The following is a 6,472-nucleotide window of genomic DNA, read 5'->3' on the forward strand; positions in this document are numbered from 1 at the left end:
TAGAATTGTCTAGAAATAGTTAACTACTTTTTACTTGAAAAAAAATAAGGCTACAAAAATGAACAAATATAAATTATTATAAATATAATCATACTTTAAATCAAAATTGTATTTTTATCCAAGACTCGACTTTTCTATAATCAAACAATTATTATACCTTCACATAAAAATATCTAATTGAATGATATCAAAAGTAATCCTAAAAGTAATTTTTTTAATTAACTATTTTGACAGCCAGGTGAAATATTGTCTAATTACAAAGAAGCTAACCGTATAAGGTTTTTTGAATAATTATTAAATTACAAATCGATAAAGCTAAGTGGCTAAGTAGGTAGGTATATAAATTTTAATTTGTTTATTAAAACATTAGTAGGTATTATTGATATTTATTATTTAAAATAATAAACTAAAATATTATCACACCAATGCATTGAAAATTATTATATATTTTAATCAAATTATTGTAATTGCAATTCACGAATATTTGTTTTTAGATTATGAGTGGAACGATGAATGTATTGATTTTACAATGATGTGTGTTTTTTATTTTTTTATTTTTGTGTGTGTACGTCTAGTAGTTGAAATAATGCTTCGATTTATATAGATACTTCAGTATCTTGTTCAGTGGGAAAGTGAATCTCGTTGGTACTTTTGGGAAATTTAAAATTTCTAATGATTTTCAAAAGCACCCGAAAAACAAAATAAAAATTAAGGAAAAACGGGAATTTTTACGATTTTTTAGTTTATATTGTAACTCTAAAAAAAATTAACGTATATGCATGAAATTTACACTGGTTGTTTATATTCGCATTTTCTATGAACGATAAAATTTTCAAAAAATTTTGATTTATTTTGAACTGTTTAGGAATATTTTCAGTTTCCAATTTTATTAGTCTTTTTTTCTATGAATATCAATAAAACTTTATTTGTTGAGTAAAAAGATAGAAAATTTAATAGAAGGCTCCAACTATATTGTTACAATGACATTTGAAAAATATTAAAAATCCTTAGTCACAGTTTTTTTTATAAGCATTTATAGTTCAAATCTTGACGAAATTCGGAAAAATCACAAAAATTAACAAATTATTTTGAGTTGAGAATTCATAAAATTTTTTTATTGAATCTAAGATTTGAAAATGTAATACAAGGTTATTCATAAGTTTGTCAACTTTTATAAAAAAAAAAATTTATTTACAAGCAAATCAAATTAAATTTTTATGATCGTTTGAAATTCATATTTTTACAACATTTGATATTCACTCGATTTCTCATGTAACGATTTTCTTATTTTGTTGTAATTAAAAAACGAATGACTATAGATACTTGAAAATTTCACTGAATGTTTATATTAGTATTTTCTATATACGATGAAATTTTGAAAATAATTTGACACTTTTTGAGCTGTTTACGGACATGGTCAGTTTTCAATTTTTTTAGTTTTTTTTTTTATAAATATCAATAAAGTTTTATCTGTTCGGGCAAAAAGTGTAAACATTTAATAAAAGGCTCCTGATATATTGTTACAATAGCAGTTGAAAAATATTAAAAATACATTAGCACAATTTTTTTTTATAAGCATTTAAAGATGGAATTTTTACAAAATTTATCAAATTTAAAATTTAATTATTATTTCGTAGTTAAAAATTTATAAAATGTTTAACTTTTATATCTAAGGATTGAAAATTTAAAACAAGATTCCACGTAAGTAATTAATTCTGTTACCAAAAAATCTAAAAAATACATTTACACAGTTTATTTTTGTAGTCATTTTAAGTACAAATTTGGACGAAATTACATATTAAAAAACCTGGAATAACTATTTTAGTTATTTTGTTGTGATTGTAATGATTGTATAAAATTATTTGTGGGTACTTGAAACTTCTAAAGTATACTATTATATATCTATGATAGTACCACGGTTTGTTGTTGATGTATAACGCGTTACCTGGTTGATATATTGTGATATGATTAATTTGGAATTTATTATTAATACCTATTATATGTCAATTTTTTTTAATACTATAGGTAAGTATACCTATAATAGCCAATAGGTATGTCTAATACCCAGACTGACAAACCGTCTCCACTCAGAATCGTTTTTCTTATACAGTGATATTATATCATTGTGTTCAAATTTAATACTATCCATTATACAGTGACCCACTTGTAATCTACTGTACAGCAGAGCGAAATACACTTTCCCACCTTTTTTACTTTGGTGTTCATAGTAAATTTTGAACATTAGAAGTTATATGTTGTAGAGTTAGAAAAATTAAAACTTAAATATTAAGTATTATAATATTATTATGTTTATCACACAATTTAAATAAAGGGTTCTGTACTTCTGTTGTAGAGTAGGTTTCGAATGAATACCTCTATATTAATAGTTGGTCACTCTAACTGAAATTATGTTAAGCTAATAAATTAAAGCTAATTGAACTTCTAATTTATTATCTTGTTAATTTCTAGCCTTGGACGACAGTAATGGTGGGCGTATTAAATTTAAATTTAAATAATAAATAAAATGCCTAGGTATAACTATCTCAGAATGTCTAAATATTTAAAGAATTCATTGAGTATAAAAATGATAATTTAAGGGATAGTGAAATGTTTTAAGTCTCTACGATTAATACTTTTTGAGTTACAACCTAGGACTGAAACCGAAATTAAAAGAACTGATTCTGAACCGAAACATTTATTTTAATAAATTAAGTACCAGAACCGAACCAGAATTTTATAATTAAATAGGTTCTATTTGGTTCAAAAATAAAATAATTTTATATTACATAATTTAATGGTATTACTGTTTTGTGTATAATCTATGTACTATGATCATATGAGTTTTCTTATATTTCTTATACTATTAATGAAACCCGCATTCCGTATAGGTATTTAAAATTATTATACTTTTTGGGACCTAAATTAACTGGAACCGGTACCAAAATTATTTGGAACCGCGATACCTTTATTTTTATTTTTTTTTTATCAAAAAACCAGAACCAATCGAGAACTGGAACAGCGTTTTATTTTTGGAGAACCAGTATCAGAATCGATACCAATAAATTCAAAAGGTTCCAGTCCCTGGACTTACAAAAAAACAAAAACTAAAGGTTTGCCTGCTCCATAAAGCAGGCTATTAGGCATGTAACTAGAGGCTGCATCAGGAGGTTTACGTAGCCCCTTGCAGATTTTTTCCCCATTTTTACAAACTATTAGGACTGCGTTTACCTATATGATAATGGTTTGTTAATATTATGATATCATTAAAAAACAAATAATATTTTAATACTAATAATATTTATTTTATATTCGATATTTTTAATATTAATGGTATATTTGCGTAGATAAATAACTATTGGTTTATACTCAGATAACATAATAACAGTTATGATATATATAAAATGTAGAAATATTTGTTTTCCCATGTAGGTATATATATATATAGTAAATATTTATATTATATAAAAAAAATGTAATAATATATAATTCTGTATACAAATGTGTAAAAGCCAATAGCCCTAGCTAGTATAGAAATATTTACTCATGTTCATTAACTTAACTCAAAGATTCTAATAGTATTTAATATTTATGGATCGGTTATTATCTCATAAATTCCAATAAGGACAACAGTGTCAGTGTCAGTGCTGTGGCCGTTTAAAGCTTTGGTCGGCGGCGGTGTTGTCGCACAAACGGCGGCCGCGTCAGACGACACCACTTCCGGTACCGTCTGCATGCCGGAGCTCTTTATTCTTTGGCCGATTTTCGATTGCGTACACGCTGAATTCGTCCGAATCCTGCTTTAGTTGAACTAAGGCCGTCACAGCTGCCTGGGCCTCGGCCAGCTGGGCGGTGAGGTTGTTCACTAGTGCCTGGGCGTCGCGGACGACTTCGCGCTGCTCAGCCAGCTGGCGGGTCGCCGTATCGGCCGCCGCCACGGACTGACGGTACTCGCAGTTGGCCGCGTTCATCCGGTTGGCCACTTCGAACAGCACGGCTGTCGATCGTTCTCGGTCGTCCGTGGCCGCGACCAGCTGGCCGTCCAGTGACCGCACGTTCAGCGCCAGTTGATCATCGAGGTTTTGGCTGGCGATCGCTTCGTATGTTAAACAATCGATGAGCTGTCGTTGCCGCTCAGCAGAACACTCACTTTCCACGCACGGCACCATCACGTGCGGTTGTTTCGGCAACGAATCTTTTTTCACGTTGCAGCTGCTGTTGAACATACACAGCACACATGGATAAGCGACACGGGCACGGATTAATAAGGCGCATAATATACGTATAATCTGTGTAGGCAACGGAATAGTCGTCGACCGTGGATTTTGGGAAACCGTCTGCGATTTTTTTTATAATAATAAGTAAATATAAATATCAAGATTTTTCACTGCCTATATTCTAATTAATAATATTTCTATAATATAGTTAACAATTAATTAATTAATTATACATAGCCTACCTACTAATTTATTCTAAGAGTATTGACTATTGAACAGTATCTAGGTATATGTGTAAATCAAATTATATGTGTAATACATTACGCGCGGAGTGTTTCCTTATCGATATTTCCTTTGAAAGTTATGAAATTTAGACTTTCACAATTTCTGTTTCTATACAAAGTATAATAATTGTACGATTTGTAGCCCGGATTCCATTTTTAGAAATCCGGCGCCACTTCTATGTAGGCGCCACCGCTACGTCATATTATTATCTAGATTCAATGGATATTAGCTGACCAAAAATTACCGAACTCCCCTTCAGAATACATAACATACATACAGAAATATAACAAAATAATAGCGAAAGAAAACAATAGTTTCTTGAAAATGTATTTAAACATTAGAAATACCAACAGTGTAATCTGCACGATGATCAATAAAACTATATCGAAATGGGTATTTTTTTGAACACCACAATTAATTTTAATAGAGATTTATTAAAATTAAATCCACTCCAGAGTACCTATAATATGGCTATAATGCTGTATAATATTGAAACAATTATATTCAATAGATTAAAATCTTTACGTAGTATTGTTGTAGGTAGCTTATTAACAATGACGTTGTTTTTATTTTTATAAATTATAGATACCTAATAAGTAATAATAATACAGTGCAGAGAAAATAAAATTTAAAATTTAAGAACCAACAGAAATACATTTAATTATACGATAAACTTTTTGTACCCAATATATTAATACATGAATTAAATCATCCCGTTATAAATTATAATCGACTAGTTGAATAATTGTTATTATAATTTTGAGATAGGTATAGATATAGTATAATATAATATAGTAGTGACATTGTGACAACTGAAAAGTAACAATTTATAAAAAATTTATAAATTGTTACTTGTCTGTAATTATAGTAATTATAGTAATTATTACTATTACAAATACACTAAAAAAAATAATAAGTATTTGTATATGGTTATAATGGGTGGCCTTGGCGTGGCGCAGTAGCAGAAATCAATCAAACGACGTAATTGAGAGTAAGCAACAGTCTCTAGTTATCGGATGGGTGTCCACCCGGTGTTCGTAGTACGCAAAATCCTTGCCACACATACATGTGTTTCTAAAATACCATACCAACAATCCCAATCATATTGTACCAACCCTACCAACCTTATAGGCTAATGACCTCAGTCAGCCTAAAACCTAAAAAAAAAAAAAAATAGCTAGGATCATCATTGTGTAATACAAAATACGTATCGATTTAACCTACCTTACCTAACCTATCTTTTAATTTATGAGCTTATTTAGAATACAAATGTCTAATAAATATAAGTAGGTACCCCTATATATTATATATATTTCATTTTTAGGGTTCCGTACCTCAAAAGAAAAAAACGGAACCCTTATAGGATCACTTTGTTGTCCGTCCGTCCGTCCGTCTGTCAAGACCGTTTTTCTCAGGAACTACTGGCCCTGGAAGCTGTAGAAAAATCAACCTTCTAAGCCAACGCAATCAAAAGATACAGCCATTTAGGCCGCAAATTTCCGCAAATTTCCGCAAATTTCCGCAAATTTTCGAAACTCGCACGGGAATCAAAACCTACAGGGTACTTCCCGTGAACTTAGAATCTTGAAATTTCGTACGAAGTCACGTCTTATAGTACAGATATAGGAAAAATTACGAAAACCGTAAATTTTTAGTTTCATCATATAAAAATAAAATATTTTTGAAAATTTTGAAAATTTCAAAGTTACTACTCCTTATCTCATGAACGCGTTGAGGTATTAAATTAAAATTCATATTAAATACTTAAGTCTATAAGGAGACCAGGGCAAAGCGCATAGGTTAACTTTATGTGTCAAAATATGGTGTCTAAACTATTATTTTAAGAACTATTTTTTAATATAATCATAAATTGACTTCTCAAATTCATTATTTAACCATTCAAACATTTTAATAAGCACTCAATTAATAAAAAAATGAAAAATTTTTAAAAATGGAATTTTATTCACTTTGCC

Source organism: Acyrthosiphon pisum, chromosome X (genome assembly GCF_005508785.2).
Source record: "Acyrthosiphon pisum isolate AL4f chromosome X, pea_aphid_22Mar2018_4r6ur, whole genome shotgun sequence".
Taxonomy (NCBI): domain Eukaryota; kingdom Metazoa; phylum Arthropoda; class Insecta; order Hemiptera; family Aphididae; genus Acyrthosiphon; species Acyrthosiphon pisum.